At 43.5% G+C, this 18,039-nt stretch overlaps 1 protein-coding gene across 3 annotated transcripts in view; it reads right to left on the bottom strand.

Annotated features, from left to right (window-relative positions):
• Positions 1-17,644, bottom strand: part of RAI14 (retinoic acid induced 14) — a 130,163-nt gene extending 112,519 nt beyond the window's left edge. For 2 of the 3 annotated variants that reach the window (XM_069491927.1, XM_069491930.1), the window contains exon 1: positions 17,499-17,644. The gene's annotated coding sequence lies outside the window, so the exon portion shown is untranslated. The remainder of the gene's footprint in view (positions 1-17,498) is intronic. The other variant, XM_069491925.1, reaches the window with a different exon arrangement.
• Between the last annotated feature and the right edge of the window lie 395 nt (positions 17,645-18,039).

Genomic DNA, 18,039 nt, shown 5'->3' with positions numbered 1-18,039 from the left:
TCCTGCCTGCCCCTTTCCCTCTCATTGCAGCATCTCCCCAACCACATGCTAAGCCTAGCCGAGGGCACCGACCGTTTTCAGTAACACAGTGTTAGGGGCAGGGGAGAGCAAGGAGCAACAAATAGAACTATGGAGGCAAGTTCTCAGGTTAGAGATTTTATCAGCCTGAGTCCGGAGAGAGCTGTGGGGCAGGCCAGAGATTTCCCCAAATCAACATGCCTGCTCTATTACTGCACGTGAGATCCTAGCCCCGCTAGTCAGGGAGCCCTCAGTCAGGAAAACATCCATCCTAGGGGAGGCCAGGGTTTCACCTCTGACCTCAGCAAGGCTCTCTTCATAGTCAACACTCAGTAAAAGTTTGCTATAGCTGAACAAATAAATGATGAATGAATGAATGAGTACTAAGCGTTAAATTAGAAGCACAAAGATATATCGGTCATTTATTCCAAAGAAAGTGGCCAGTCCAAGATGCAAATGTTCAAAGGATTTAACTGAAAACTGGTAAAAGGGCTCCTGAATCCCTCACCCACATCAGATCTAAAAGGGTCAGAGCATGTGAAGGTTGGGGAGGATCTTTCTTTGGAGAGAACTATGCAATGATCCCTACCTACCACGTCTACACAGCCTCATGAGGGAGGTTTACAGAACTGAAGAAATTAGATGGGTATCTGATCCATGCCTGGAAAATCTAAAACATGGCAGAGAAACTGGCCCATGCTTCAAGGATGGGAAGAAAGGAGAGGTTGCTGCTCTGCTGTGATCAGCCTGAATGCTGGAGTTTATTTGCATGTGGATGTGTGTTTCCTATGGACCAGATGTACACAACTCAGAACAGAGGGTAGTAAGTTGTCTTAGATTCTGTGTAACAGGCTGGATTAGAAGGACAAAGAGGGCAGAGAGAAGCTGACTCTCTGATGGAGAAGCAACAAACCAAAGGCGAGTTCATCGCCTTCGTCAAGGGAATTGCAGGAGAGGGGTCCCCATGGTGGCCCAGGAGTGGAGCAGGGAGAGGAGAGGATCTCCAAAGGGCCCTTCCATTGGTTTGCTGGAGCTGCCACAGCACAGCACACAGGCTGGGTGGCTTAAACAACAGAAAATAAAGTCCAAGGTCAAGTTGTCAACAGGGTTGGTTTCATCTAAGGCCTCTCTCCTTGGCCTGTAGATGGCTGCCTTCCCCGCCTGTGTTTTCATGTGTTCTCTTTTTTGTGTGTCTATATCCTAATCTCTTCGTCCTATGAGGATACTAGTCATTGGATTAGGGCCCACTCATGACCTTGTTTTACCTTAATTATCTCTTTAAAAGCCCTATCTCCAAATACAGTTCCATTTTTAAGGCACTGAGGGTTAGGACTTCAGCATATGAATGGCAGGGAGGGGGAGAGCACAATTTAGCCCATAACACCCCCAGAAAGAGCCCAAGAGCAAGAGACAGTTCAAAACAAACACGTGTCCGACTCAGAACATGGCTCTGTCTTGCTAGAGTTGCTGCAGTACCGCTTACCAGCCACGTAAGAACTTTCTTGTCCCTCTCATCTTCCCCCACCCAACCCCAGTGCTCCCATAGGGAGATTCCTGAAGGGAGCACAGAGGAGGCAGGACAGTGGGGTGAAGCAGGGAAAGAGAGTTAGCTTTAAATCAAATTTCAACTTTTTATCATTATTTGAAATTGGGCATTCCAAGTTCTGAATTGAGACTATTTAGCAACTGAGATTGACTATAGAACTTTTTAAAAATCTAAGAATGATCAGAAAAGTCATAGATTTCATCCAGAGGCAAGGAATACACTAACTTCACTGAATAACTTTGACAGCAGAACACACAACAAAGCTGCTTTATGACTACATCTTATACGTCTTATTTATTCTACAAACCAGATATATATGAATAATGAATGAATAAACAAGCAAGCAAACTTTACTGAGCATTAATTATGGGCTGGGTGCTTTCAAATATGTTATCTCTTTTATGAATTAACTAAGGTGCAGGTTTGTTAAAAGATTGCCCAGATGACAAAAAATTTAACAACAAAAAAAAAAAGATATTAATTTTTTCATTTTGGCAATGAATCCTTTCTGAAATACTCTAATCTCCCAGTTTTTTCAAAGAAAATAAATAAGCACATTCTTTTTAAAACATAAATGTCATTCAGAAACCATATCATAATAATCATGTAGTAAAACTCTCTTGAGACCATTAATCTCCTATATTCACAACTCGCCTTTATCCAGGGTATGACATTTCTCTTGAGAACCAAATATATCATTCTTCTTTGAGAATAAAGCATGTCCATCAACTACGGACAAGCGTGACTTGTCCATGAATCAGCCAGAGCCAGCGGCACTGATACAAAATTGGCCATGGCTCTGGTCAGTCAAAGCTGCTACTCACATGCTCCAATAAGCTACCAAAGAAAAGTCCCAAGGTTACCTCCTGCCCTAAATTCATCCAATTTACAACACGGGCTTAATCAAAACAAGCTACCTCTGGAATATAACGATCATTCTAGCACTAACAAACTCCATTTGACTATCCCTTACATTGAAATTATTTTTTAAGATGATCTCTAAAATGCCTTCCCTGATCTATGCTTGTATTTTGATGTTCATTTCAAAATCCCCTTCTGAACACAGCGCTTTGTTCACCTAACAAGAGAAAACCGGCCCTGCCCATGCCCAGCAGCCAACCCCAAACGGCACAGCGTACGTGCCATGACTGGGCACGCACCTTAGTGTCCCTCTTCCAAAGTCATTCCTTGAGCTTCACCCATCTTGAAACCCAAAAGAACCCATCAAGTTTAAAAATACAGGTCCAATCCCCAAACAATATTGATGAAAATGTAAAATGGCATAGCCATTGTGAAATGCAGTCCCACAGTTTCTTAAAAAGTTAAATATAAATGTACATGACCCAGCAATGCCATTCCTATGCATGAGAGAAATGAAAACATATGTCCACACAAAGACTTGTACATGAACATTTATAGCAGCAGTGTTCATAACTGTGGAAAAATCGAAACTAAAATGGCTGTCAATCAGATTTAAAAAAAAAAAAAAAAACTGTGGCATTTCCACACAATGGAATACTATCCAGCAATAAAAAAGAATGAAATGCTGACCCATCATGGCACACGGAGAAAGCTCAGAAACATGCTGACTGAAAGTCAGACACAGAACACCACACACTGCACACTGCATGATTCCATTTCTATGACATGTCCAGAAAAGGCAAATTTATAGAGACAAAAGGTAGATTAGTGGTTGTCTAGGGCTGAGAATGGTAATAGGAAGTGATTGCAAATGGCATAAAAGATCTTTTTGGGGTGAGGGAAATGTTCTAAAATTAGACTGTGGTGACGGTTGCACCATTCTGTAAATTTATTAAAAACCACTGAATTGTATACTAAAATTGGTGAATTGTACAGAATGTAAATTAAACCTCAGTGAAGCTGTTTTGAAAAAGATCAAATGTAAAAAGTAAAAGGGAGGTCCATATGCAAAGTATTTGGTTATGAAAAATATTTTTAGAGTAAGTGAGAGTATAGGCTCTATTCATGGCTATATTTACTTCTTGTTTTTACTCTAGAAAGATTTAAATGCCAAAAGCTGGCTTACCACATATATCATTGGTTCTTTGATTCGGTTTCAAAATGAGGATAACTTGGACTTTCACATGCTGGAATGTTGGAAATGTCATTTACAATGATCACAGTGGTTCCATTTGGCATGCTGAATGAATCTCTTTACCCAGGCACCCATGTCTTAAATGCTACTCAGAATAAGGGATACATAAATAAGTTAATAAAACAGGTTCTGTGAATCTGATGCCCCAGGAGCAGGAGTAAGGGAATGGACAGAAAGCCCAAATATTCATTCTTCTACCCCAACTATCTTGTTTGGATATTATTCATTGTATATTCAAAAAAGGACACATCTCATCTCCAGTCCAGCAGAGAGGAGATGCTGGCTCACTTGGAGGCAGGCCCCTCCATTCCCTTTAGCATAACACAGTCAGCCGGTGCTGCAGTGGATCTGTGATGTCAGTGGCCTGCTCAGCAGGGCCCAGTCTTCTCCTCTGACCCCACCTCCCACTCCAACCAGGTCATTCTGGCAGTCACTGCTTCCCTAGAGGTGTGTCCTCATCAGGGCTATTCAGAGATTCTCCCTGGGATTTTTGGAGTTGGGAGAAGAGAGACCTTCCTCTCTGGTGGGGAAATGGGAAACCCGGAGCCTGGCAGCTCAAGACCCCATCTAGCCCTGTGCTGAAAACTGATTTGAGAGTGAACCAGGGGGCCCTGAGGGCCTGCTATGGCCACACCCTTTTAGCACAGCTCACATAAATCAAGGCACTCCCCTTCTAGCCTAAGCTAGTTCAAGTTGGGTTTCTGTCACTTGTAACCTAAGAACACTGACAAATACTTTGGTGCCTTTTCACCTACTCAATCATGCTCCATCTGTCATCTCAGATGCCACAGTAAAGGAGGTACCTAGAACTTCAACACCACAGTCGAAGCTTGCATTTCTGCCTGTTCAGCCCATTTCTGAAGTCAGTAGCTAAATTTTCTTCATGAACCTACAGATATGAAATACATACTCCCTGGAGTCTAAATGGAATGAATACAATGGGATTCCCCCTTTGACCCTACAGGGTAGGGAGGGCACGTCTATACTGCACTTGTTTGGCTATTAGCTGCCTCCTCATCTGTTCTGCCCCTTGCCCTGCACAGCCCCAGCTCCGGAGTGCCCCATTCATTACTGGCTTCTAACAGCCACGCAGTCCCCACAGGAGACCTTCCAGCAATCTCAGTATGAGTCTTCTGGGCTATTTCCATTCTAAAAGTAAGTACTGTTCTTTGACTCTCCTACAGAAACTAGGCCAACAATGAAAACAATCACAATTAACTGGAAATGAATAGTATTAGACTATTTTAAAACCTTCACAAAATAAAAAGCCACTGTAACAGCTGGGTCCAAGAGGAACTAGTGCTTGGGGTCTGGGGAGGGGGTGGACCCTATCTCCCCTGCTGCCTAGGGGCTTGAATCCACAGAATTAAGGGAGTAAAAAGAAGGCAAATAAGGAACCTGTTCCCTGAGGTGAGGCTAAGGAGAAATAGGAGAAACCTTCAGCACAGGTGAGAACAGGAGAGAGGGACAGACGGTGGGGAAGCTGCCCAGTGTGTGGGTGGAATGGGTGCTGAGGCTCAGCTGGACCAGGACGTCTCAAGGCCCAGTGAGAATCCTCTGAGCAGTTAATCCTTGAATGGTGGTGAAGACACGACGTGCAAACACACTGTCACTGACCCTGATTTATTCCGAACAAGACACCTGGAGGAGAAGTCTAATACAGTGGCTCAAACATCAAGGCATCAATCCCCAGAGGCCGTGCCAGCCTGGATTTGCAACACTACCGCCCCGGCAATGCAAATGGAAAAGCCCTTTCGGATTTTTTTCCAGCAGAAGCCACAGGCTGTTCCATGCCTGGGCCATGGGGGACCTAGAACCATCTACCCAGTAAAAACAAACTCCCATTAACTGAATTTGAAACCCTGGACCTTCTATCTTTCAACTTTCAACCACTTTCTGTGCTTAGGCATAGAAAGCAAACAGTACTCACATGAAGGATGGGGCATGCTTCCATTAACAGATACCTTGGAAAGAGACTATCATAAAAAAAAGAAAAACACAATATCAAATATTTAATATGCTCCCCTCCTAATGCCCCATATATATCCACAAACCTACATACCTTGCACCTAATGCTAAGAGGGTTTACACAGTAATATCATGGCTACTCAAGAACTTGCAATTTATGAGGAAAAATAAGAAACCTGTAACATCTTACTCATGTTATATGTGTTGACTACCACCTACGAACCCAGGACACAGGCAATGTAGAAGGGTGGACCACACAACCGCAGCCTACAAAATCAGCTTTACCATTAAGAAAAAGTCCATATAGATTAATGCACTTGCACGAAAGCAGAGATACGGATTTACAAACCAAAAACTCAAATGTTCATTATACCACGTATTATCATTTTCCAATGAAGCTATTATAATTCTCTACAGAAATGCTTAAAGCTAAGGGGAAAATCCCAGTTAATGGGGTAAAGATACAGCTTAATCAAACATGCATTTATTGAAGGCATTCTAGGTGCCAGGTAGAGCTGGGATCACAGGACCTAGAAGAAGAAGACATATTACTACTTAAATCCTTGCTGTCCGATACTATAGACATTAGCCACATGTGGCTTCTGAGCATTTGAACTGTAACTAGAGCAAATTGAGATGCACTGTAAATGGAAGATACACAATGGATTTCCCAAGACTTACTGGGGAAAAAATGTCAACTATATTATTAAGTTTCATATGGATTACATGTTGGAAATGATAATATTTGGACATACTACGTAAAACAAATCATTAAAATTAATTTCATGTGTCTTTTGACTTTTTTTGTGGCTCCTAGACAATTTAAAATTACTTATGTGGCCTGTATCTGTGGCTTGGTTACACTTCTATTAGACAGTGATGATTTAGATTTTCCCTTCAAAGACAGTGATAGTAGCATTTCATTATTACTAACAAAGCAGACATAAAATTAAACAGAAAATGTATATGCTACCAGCTTTAACATTCACTTACTATCATAGGATCACAAAACTCTGATCTAGTAAATACTGCAAATTATTATTTTGGGAAGGGGTAGGGACAGGGTCTCACTCTGTCATCTGGGCTAGAGTGCAGTGGCATCATCATAGCTCACTGCAACCTCAAACTTCTGGGCTCAAGTGATCCTCATGCCTCAGCCTCCCAGTAGCTGGGATTACAGGTATGCCCCACCATGCCTGGCTAACATTTTTTCTATTTTTTTTGGTAAGCGACAGGATCTCACCATGTTGTTCAGGCTGGTCTTGAACTTCTGGCCTCAAGCAATCCTCCTACCTCGTCCTCCCAAAGTGCAGGTGCTAGGATTACAAGCCTGAGCCACTGGGCCTGGCCTACAGCAAGTCAATAAACAATGATTGAAAGTTATAGTTTAAAAGATTCACTCTGCCACATGGAGAAGAAGGAATAATGAACCAACAATTTTATTTCACTCAAGACTGATGAACTCCCAATCTATGCAAACTCAAATATTACTCTGTTATATACCATTCAGAGAACATGTCTATATTTTTCCCTATCAACAGTTGGAAAATTTTCCATAGGATTCAACAGGGAATTTAACTTCACCATTGCTTCATGCTAAGTACCACCATCTTCAATTTAACCACGATGTTACTGCTCTATGTCTAGATTATGGTTAAAATAAGACAAGTTCTCTGGTGAGACTGAGAAACTTGTTAATGTAATTTGGAATAAGATTGGTCACTAATAACAGAACTATGTCTTTGCATTGCCTATATTACAATAATAGAAGGACAAATCGGGGAATGACAGTACAGAGAAACATCGCTGCAAACTACACAAAATATGCAAGTCAGATGTGTTACAATAAGATATGGGGCAACCCTTCGTTATTAGTATAGATTATAATGGCAGGATAATCACGTTGGCCAATATAACAGTAGTTCTTTAAAGGTAGGATGATAAGAACATGAAGCATTAGCAATGATAATAATAGCCACAATAGCTATCATTTACTTAAATGATTATTTCGCAAAATTTTATTTTTTAAATTATTTTATTATAAATGAATATCACCTCATTTAATGCTCATAAGCACCTCAGAATTTGATGCTATTTTTATTATTCCCAGCTTCCAGGCTGCATATTAGACAACACCAATGATTTTTAAAAGTCTGGCCTTCAGACTAACCTTTTTATTACTTAAAAAATCAGTTGCCTTTAAAGAAGGAACAGCCCTCAGAATTGCTGCTGGCACATACAAAGGTCCCTCTAGGAAGTCTGAATGGAGCAATTTGCAAAAAGCACTCCTGGCTGTTGGCCCTCACTCACACACCCCTGCCTCACTGGAGTGGGGGCAGCTTCTTTATTTCCTTGTCCTTCTCACATGCGAAGCATATGCTTAACAAATAGGTTCCTCAAACTCACGACTCAACAAATTCTTTTCCATATAGCTTTGCTAAAGATATGAAATCAACAATGGAAAAAACGTAAAGACAATTATAAACAAGTGAAGTGGCTATTTTTACACTTGGCTGAGCTGACAACACAGACTGGGATGGAGGTTTCCACATCTTGGCAACAATTTGGAAAAGCAAAACGTTTAGATACTTATATACTTCCCTACCATTAGGACACTTCTGTTCCTTAAGAAATTATTCCATCCTGTACAACTCTCCCCAAGCTATAAAAAGTGAAATACTACAATTCTTCAAGACAACTAAAAGTACCAATATTAAAATAAAAGTGGAACCCTAAAAAGTGTCACCCAACAAGACAAGAATGGGGCAGCGTTATGTAGGTGTGTTTGTTCTGGAAGCCACACACAAAGCACCCGCAGCCCGGCAGGCTGCCACCAAAGACTGCAGCAGTTATCACCAGGATAGGGTGAGCGGCTACTTGTTTCTTTTGCCACCGTGGATATAAACACCCACTTTCAATGTAACGAGAATCAAATGTCCTTTGTTCCAGGGAGTATGCACTTAAAATAATCAGGGGTTGTTTCAAAGAAGAGGAAGAAAGTAAGCTTGCTGCCAAACAGGGCACAAACAGTAACACATCCCTGAACAGATTGGTCAGGAGACAGGTTTAGTATAGGTGTTATTTGGAGGAAATCATTGCACCATATGCCTGTCTTATGCTGGCTTTTAGGGACTCTAGAAGAGCAGTAGAAACAGGAAATGAATGGCACACTCAACATCGTATAAAGTTGTATAGCATAGAAAGAATCGAATTACTAGGGATTTATCAAGATTGCTAACAGGTCATATATTAATACATGAGGTTAGTGGCAGAGATGAGTTTTCCCTCAAAAAACCCCACAAAAACCAAAAACCACTCCAAGGAAATCCTTGATGGTAGGTATGTGAATATTGGCTATAATTTCTATGCCTATATTTTGAATAGTTTTTTTTTCCCCCAACTTAAAAAAAAGCTCATAGGAAAGAAATGTGAAATTTTTTTCTCGAAAGAGAAAAATAACAACCCCAAAGAAAATCTAAGGTTTTTCAAAATTCCTTTAGAAAAGACCCAAGAAGGCTCTACAAGCATTTGAGTCTCTTGCACCCATGATAAACGTGGATTGGGCCTGAAGCAAGATTTGGGCGGAGAAAGGCAGAATACTCAGCCACCCTGCCCAGTGTCACGGCCTCCCGACATGTTCAGTGAGGGACTCTGTGTGCTTCCTAGGGTCCTGGCATATGTTCACGGCCAGGCCCTATCTTATGTTTTCCTTTTGGCTTCCTTTCATAAGGAAGAAAGAAAATGCAACCCACTGTCCATGAGCCTTTTGGCTGACAAGTTCCCACATCCTTTGGGTGGGTGAGAAGAGGGCAACATGCATGGGTTCCTTTCTCAGCAGCCCAAGTCAGGATTTCCTTTCAGTTCTAAACATGATCGAGCACTAATATGCCAACTTTCATGGGAGGAGACGTTCAAATTACTTGAGCATTCTTGTCAAATTAAGAGGCTCAGCACAGAATCTGTGAACTCTTCGGCAAAGCTTGAGAAACAGATTTGTTAACATGGTTCTCATGCAGCAGATACTAAGGGCCTGGGTTCCATCATGTTCTGACCTTCACAGTCAATGCCACTGGCCTCCTGGGACTCCCCATTTTCACCCTGTTCTTCAGCATGGATTGTCCAAGTGTGTACAAGTCATCTTCACTTATAACAATTATAATTAGCTACATACAGGACTCCCAAGGTCACTGTTTACCTCTGAGAGAAACAGAAAAGTGCAATGTTCAGGAGCCCAGTGCTGTGAGCAGCCAGAACTAAGGTCATGTCCTGCTCTCTTACTGTCACTTTCCAAGGGGTTATTTTTACTTCTCTAGGTCTCAACTTCATCTATAAGGAGCTCCCCACCACGCCACCCCATTCCCACCACTAACAGTCCACCTTGCGCTGTAGCAGACTGCGAACAGGCCTTAACCTGGTTAAAACTCTAAGCTCATGAGGGCAGGGCACGTCATTCACCCTGGGATTTTCTAACATTCATTAATTCCACATATCATTCATGGAAAAACTGACAATGAATGAGACTATCTCTGACCTTAAGCATGGAGTCCAGCAGCAGAAAGCCTGTCGCAGAGAAGGTGCTTAAGTCAATTAAACTGACTTCCCCTGCTACAGGCAGGCCAGCATCCCTTTTTGCCCAATTTTTGACTCAAGAGGCCTGAGGATGTTACCCAAGGTGAACACCGAAAGAAACAGATCTCTGTGTATGGCTGACAATGGCAGTACCGTCCCACAGAAGCGTGTTTTCCTCTGGAAGAGCAGGCTTCCAGCTGAGAGCCAGCTCCCTGACTAGGAAATGAGGGGCTGCCTTCCTCAGGTCCCCATGGAGATAGCCCCATCAGGGGAGAAGGGCAAAACAAAAAGTGGGTTGGGGATATTTCCCTCACAGGGCTGAGCAGTCAAAACCTACTCTGTGAGCCTAGGAGTATTGTCAGGTGGGACCTGGGACATCTCAGTCCCCTTCTGCCAACAGCAAAGCCAGGAAACTGTTGCCACCTGAAAAGCAGAAGACAATGCAAGTCTAACTGCAGGCCAAGAAATATGGCTAGCCTTGGGGTGAGAAACTTAAGATCCACCCTCGGAATTCTTCAGGTCTCTGTGAAATAGTCATACTACAGAGCCACATTTTATTACTTCTAAATAGCATTTTATTGCATCCAATAGAAAGAGTTCCTAAAAATAGTCAACAGTATGTAGATCGGTCGGCATAGCAACTGGCGACTGGTTTTCCAACTCAGGCCATAAAATGCACTATTATTACTTTTCACTCAAGTGTGAAAGGTTATCAAGCTGTCAGGGGAGATAGTGGTGATTGTACTTGTACTATAGAGCCTTGCAAGGTGGCTGTTAAAGGTACACAGGATAAATACAACAAGGTTTTCTAGGTACATTCACTAGATCTTGGGTATTCCAAAGAGGTTCATAAATGGCCTTGAGGCAGAGAGTTCCATGAACCTCTTGAGATTGACCAAAATTATATAGCATCATTGTATGTAAGTAAATTTCCCAAGGCAGAAGGGTCCAAAACCTGCATCAGATTTGCAAAAGTCTCCATCTAAGACTCACAAATATTTAAGAGTCACTGCTAGATGGTCTTTCCTGGTTTGCAAAATGGATCCCTTTGGGAGGAAAACACCTTCCTCCATGCCACCCTAGTGCAAAAGGAAGCTTCTCAGGAATTTTATTCCCTGCCAGTGAAATCTGTTAGGGTTTTCTTTTCTGGCTGAGTTTCTACCACTTCAGTCAGCAAAAGCAACTGACACATGCAGTGAAAGTGAAAGGAGGTAGACGCTGCTGTTTTTGTTGTTAACTTTAGAGTTATTTAGCTCTTTAAAAAGCAAAAGAATTTTCAGGCTTTTGGAGATTTTGGAAAAAAAGAAAACTTTCTATATTAAGCAAACTGAATTCATCTAGAATCATAAGGATAAAAACACAGATTGATTTTGATCTTATCAATAGCAATACCTAATAGGGATTAAGAAAAATGAAGTTGAAGTTTAAACAAAGGTAATATAATAAATGTGGGGGAAATTGATACAATAGATGTTGAATTGCTCATGTTGGGTTACTTGATAATAAGCTTTGGTGTTTCTTAAATGTCAGTTTAAGGAAAAAAAATCCAGGTATTCTCTTCCATCATACAGTAAGCTTCTTGGACTACAACCAACTTCTCTCACAGTTGGATTCTGTTTATTTAGTAGCAGGGATGAACAAATCATGAACTCCCAAAGATTTCCCTTTGCCCAGGAGTGACCAATGGTTGTGGAATTATATAGCAAGTCTCTGTAATTTCCAGTAAACACCATTTACTACAGACTGGACGGATCACAATTAAGGTTAGACGAGGTGAGACCTATCATAAAAACCCAGCTTGTGAACCAGTCAAGACACAAGACACAAACTTCCCCAAAGAGTGGACAGGGAAGAAAGGTGTTTCTTTCATATCTTCTGAACCTCAACTTGGAATTTTGCTGCTAAATACCTACACTCCTCCGCCTTTTCATTATTATTTAAATTGTCTATGCCAGGATGACACTATATCTCATGACCACCGGGGGGGGGCTTGATCACACGCATGTGTGTGTGAGTGTGTAGCTCAATGTTAATCTCCTACTATGTGACAGACTACTGGATACATAGAATACAAAGTTGACGAGTAAGGCATGCTTCCTTCGATTAAATACAATGTTTTGCTTTGTTTTTAAACACATGGCTAAGTTAATAAAGTTACTTTTTAAAATACTGATTAAATTTACTGATACCCATTGGTGAGTCCTTAAAAACTAGACTAGTTTTTTGTACATTGTAGATGGCTGGAGCAGGGAAATTGGGATTTGAAAAACAATCTTCCTCTACTTTTCAGCTCATGAATAACTGTAAACCAAGAAGAAATCTCTTTAAATCATGAAATATTTTAATAATAATCATATACTTATGGTTTTCAGCTTGAAGGTTAACTAACCCTATTCAGATCCATAATATATTGATTTTTTTCAATTATTTTATTACAGGGTAAAATGGTTGTGCTTCAATATTCTAGTAATTTTTTAAAGGATACCATCAGGATCATATACCTATATGGTTAACTGGAAAAAAATCTAGACACTCATTTTCCCTACCACTCGCTTAAAATACACCCAAGAGGCCTTTGATCTATTTGGCTTTGTTATGTCAACTCCTATACTCATCATGCAAGGTAGAAAATTCAGTTGGCTTCTAGCAAAATAATGCACTGTACTGTAACAGTAAATGTTTTCTGTACCATAAATTAAGGATTTTATGACGTGACGGTTCTTAGAGTATTTCTAGATCCCTTACTACATGTTGGTTGCTCCTAGATCTACAGATCTACAAATTAAAGTCATCATTTTCTTTCCATCATGAAATATCGCCCCCCTCCAAAAAATAAAAAAAAAAAAGAATTCACAGATGAAGGCACAAAGTCAGGGCAATGATGAGTATATCCTCTGCAACAACTCAGAGAAATACATTTTTCTGTTCCTAGAAATTCAGTGTGTTTGGTGTTGCTGGAGATGCCAGCCAAGCCAGGTGCTGTGTGGAACTGACAGCACCCCTTGGCTGTGCATCTCCCACACTTACAACACTGCAAAACTAGGTTACCAAGGAAAGGAAAGGTGGGTGTGCCTCTGAGCATCATGTTACTTATGTTTTCCTCTGAATCCAGGATGAGGCAAAATGCTGGGATCAAAATTTGAAGACAAAGTAGCTTGTGGAATAACTCACAGTGATTTAAATGGAGTGGTTTCTTTATAAAATATACTGTTTATTATCTTAACAGAACCCATAAATAGGACGCGTGGGGCACTAACAGCCATGGAACAGCTAGCACCGGTTAGGATATCCAACAGGTGTGAAAAGAGAAATTTCAAGTAGGAAATCACAACAAAAAACATCCATTCATTCATTAAATAGCTGTTATTATGTGTCAACACTGTTGTTGACACTACGAATACAATAGTGAATAAAAGGGACAAAATCCTGCCTTCACAGAGCTCATATTCTAATACAGAAAGACAGACAATACTAATATAAATTAAAATACAGGTTGAGTATCCCTAACCCAAAAATCTAAAATCTGAAACACTCCAAAATCCAAAACCTTTTGAGCACCAATATGACCCTCAAAGGAAATAATCATTGGAGCATTTCAGATTTTTGGATTAGGGATGCTTAACTATATAATGCAAATATTCCAAAATCCAAAAGTATCTGAAACCCAAAACACTGCTGGTCCCAAGTACTTTGGGCAAGGGATATTTCACCCTTATATGGCAAGCTGGAAGGTGAGAAGTGCTTTGGAGGAAATAAAGCAGGGCAAAGGTGGCAGGGTGAACTGGGTGGAAGATATCTGAGCACAACCTGAGGAATGAGGGCACAGCCATGTAGATATCTAGGGGAAGTGCTTTTCAGGTACTGAAAACAGCAAGGCTCTGAGGCAGGAATGTGCCTGGTAATTTGAAGGAATAATCAAGAAGCCAATGTGTTTAAATGCTTTAAACTCCTTCCAGTCTAAAGAGTTACCATTAGGGGCAAAATTTTAATAACACAGCCACATTTTCTTAGAGCAGGAACGTGGCTTTGTAAATGCTTACTGGAACCCCTTAATTTTACCAAGGAAGAAATGAGGAAGAGGAGGTTGAGTGAGTAATCCAAGGTCACACAACCAGTGACTGTCTGAGAAAAGGTACAAGTGTCCCAAATTTAGCACCAGTTTTGTCTCATGCTTCAATTTAATAACAAACAAGCACTTTTCTTACTAAGAAAAAAATGGGAAAAAAAGCAAAAAATAATCCAGCCAACTAATGTAATCTTTTTAGACCTTAAAATTGATCAAGTTGAATAAAAAACGTTCACATTTTTATTCAACAGAACGCCAAAAGAGACTTTACAAACATCCTCAATATTTGTTGAGGAATGAATGAAATTATAAATGCAGCATTACCTAGACCTCACTATCCAGCAATTAATTGTACAGGTAACAGAAAAATTTGTGCACTGGGAAAGATGTCTCAGGATGTTTACTGTATCACTGTTTATGATAGTAAAAAAAGTGGAAATAGACTGTCCCTCAGCAGAAAAATTGTAACAGTGTAAAAACTGAAAACTCTAATTTTCTATTGGCAAGGGAATAAGTATACTATAATTTATTCATACATTAGAATTCTCCATAGCAGCTAAACTGAATATCTACATGTACCTCAAAAATATAATGATAAGCTTGAAAATGCAAACTGCATAAATATAGAATTAAGCCATTTATGTAAAATGTTAAAAATGAACTCACATATAATTGTTATGGATATACTATATAATATACACAAATACCAAAACATGCTTGGGAACTAAATGTACTAACTTCACATTGGTGGTTACCTGAGGAGGCAGATCAGGAGGTATGAATATTTTAGTTACAGTTTTTATTAGGGCATGTATGAAGTAAATATGAAAATATTAGCAACTCTTAAACCTAGGTAATAGAAAAAGGGATGCCTTACTGTATTCTCTTTTTATGTACATTAGAAATACTTCATACTTATTTTTATTTGTTTTATTTTTTTAAGATGGGGGTCTCACTATGTTGCCTAAGCTGGTCTCAAATTCCTGAGCTAAAGAGATACTCCTCCTCAGCCTCCCAAGTAGCTGGGACCACAGAAGCATGCCACCAAGACTGGCTAATTGCTTTTAGTTTTAAAGAAGGAAGGAAGGGACGGAGGGAGGGAGGGACCAAAGTTCTTTACTGCTTTCTATCAACTCCAAGACCCCATTGTCCTTACCTCCAAAGCATGCCACCAAGACTGGCTAATTGCTTTTAGTTTTAAAGAAGGAAGGAAGGGACGGAGGGAGGGAGGGACCAAAGTTCTTTACTGCTTTCTATCAACTCCAAGACCCCATTGTCCTTACCTCCAAATCTGTTCCTTCACCCTTAAAGCTTGGGGGATAGTAAGTGTACCTTCCTCAAACATACCTTGAGAAGTAGCAGTCTGAAGAATTTCACCGTCAGGTATACCACTAGTGTGTGTGTGGGAGGGAGAAACTGTATCATTTCCCCACTGAAATCCTGGGGTGGGGGGCGGGGCTCAGCATCCATTCTTTTTAATTCACAGATATCAGTAATAAGATGTCTCAACAGGGTTACAGCTACCACTCCCCCTACCCCACAAAAAGGCACAAAACAAATCTAAAGAGTGTAAATGATACAATAAATTCATTAACGAAGCATCTCAGTGAATGGAGATGAAAATCGTGTCACAGCCCAGCATCAGACAGACCTCCCAATCCATATTATGCAAGCACTGGATAAAAGATAAGAACTGGATAAATTTCCTCGCATAAAATCGACTGCCTTACAAGGCCGCGGGAGGCGGGGGGATATAACACTTGTTAGGCTACATTAAGAAAAGATTATCAGATTATATCCATTGGTAATAAAACTCCCAGCCTCACGAGTAAACAGTGCCCTGCACGCTGGGGACAGAGCAATCAAAATCCAGCCTTCTGTGATTCACCGTGTCTTCTCCAACTCTGTTCAAACCTCAAGGAGACGAGACTCTCCTCGCTCAGATGAGCTTCTGCTGTGTCCTACTGATGGACAGTTCCTCTCTCTGCAGGCCCTGACAGCCCTGAGATCACATTCCCAGAGAACTAGCAATGACTCCCCGTTCCAGGCAGCTCAGGATTCTTTTCTCCCGGAAGGAAAACGGAATCCCACCCAAATCACCTGTGAGCCTGCAGCGAAAGGACTCACTGGTCCTCAGGTGAGCGGCCTTGGGTCTGGAGATTTGCCCCAATCATCACTGGAAGTAAAGTTGAGCTGAGCTGGGCTCCTTGCAAAAGAAAGGGGAGCCTGGATACACAGCCAGGCTCCGGCCCCGGTGAGGTCCCTTCTGACCCCTCCATGTTATACTGGGCTCCATCTGCCGTAATCCCCCGTCCGTTGCCTCTCCAGGCTCTGAGGCCCCCTCCACAAAAGGGGGATGAGAAATCCAAAGGGGTTAGCAGATGAGCCCTGCAGACTGCAGAAACTAGACCGCGGACGCAAACCTGCCCAAGGAGGAGACCCACCCTCCCGGGCAGGGTCGCGGGCGATGGCGGGCGCCCGTCTCGCACTCTGCATCCTCCTTCCTCCCGGAGCCGCCGCGAGTCTGCCCCAACTCCAGCATCCCTCCTCCCTCTCCGAGCTGCGGCGGGGAAAACGACAAGAGGCAGGGGGCAGTGGCAGGCCCGGAGTGGTCTCGCCTGCGCCCTCGGGCCAGCCGATGGGGCTCCCTGGAGTCGGGAAAGGAACAATAGCGGACCCTGGATCTCCAGAGCCATCCGGAGTCTCCCGATCGCGCCTCCCTCCCCAGCTCCTCCAAGTTCAGCCGGGAGGCGGGTCGCGCTCAGAAGCAGGGACGCAGGGGGAACGGGGCGCGGGCAGGACGAAGCAGGTGGGACAGGGTGTTGACTCCAGGGCGCACCCAGAAGGCCCTCCCGGGGTCTGCTCATTCATTCGACTCGCGCTCCCTCCGCAGCAAGCCCGCGGCCCCTGCCCCGCGCCCTGCCCCAGCCAGCCTGCTAGGCGCGGGGTCCCTTCTTCTAACTTGGCGGGGTCCTCCCTCTCCACCCGGACACCCACCATCCTTCTCTTCCTCTTGCCCCCAAACTGCCCTTCGCGGACAGTTGGCGGCCGGCGGCAGATCAGGGAGCGGTGGCGGGACCCTCGGGGCCGCCCAGCTCAGCCGCCGTCCCCAGCGCCCCGCCGCCTCCCTCGCCCGAACCCCAGACACAAAGGCGAGGACGCGAGCCCGGGACCCCGCGCCGGGCGCCTCCCAACTCGCGGCGCCGCGCACTCACCCCATCCAGGCGGCGGCGGCTTCCCGGGCCCCGCTGGCTGCGCCGCCCCGCCCGCCGCTTCCCCAGGAAAACGCGGCCGCCGGGCTCGCTTCCTGCTCGGCTTCCTGCGCCTCCGTCCCTCCTCCTCCCCCGCTGCGGGGGTCAGTGGGCGCCGCGGCTCCCGGGCTGGGCCGGCGGGGCGGGGGCAGCGGCAGCACCACCACGTGGCCGCCGGGCGCCGGCCCCCGCCGACCTGCATCCAGCGGGAGCGGGAAGGGAGGTGCTAGCCATTCCCCTCCCCTTCCACCCCGCGCGGCCCCAAATTCCGCGAGTCAGGTGACCCTGCCCCGCGCTCCGGCCGGGACCTGCGGGAGGTGCTCCGGGCGCGCCCGGCCCCGGCGGCCGCCCCATCCCCTGGGCCCGCGCCTTCGGGGCGTCCGTGGCTTGCCTTTAGTTTCCACGGATCGTGGGACCCTTCTCCGTGGATCTGTTTCATCGTCTTAACCTGAAGTTCGCGGAAACCACCCGCGCTCTGACTCCTGGGTTCAGGACGGATGAGATC

The sequence above is a fragment of the Eulemur rufifrons genome, chromosome 17, assembly GCF_041146395.1.
Source record: "Eulemur rufifrons isolate Redbay chromosome 17, OSU_ERuf_1, whole genome shotgun sequence".
NCBI lineage: Eukaryota > Metazoa > Chordata > Mammalia > Primates > Lemuridae > Eulemur > Eulemur rufifrons.
This window is presented reverse-complemented; position numbering and strand designations above follow the sequence as displayed.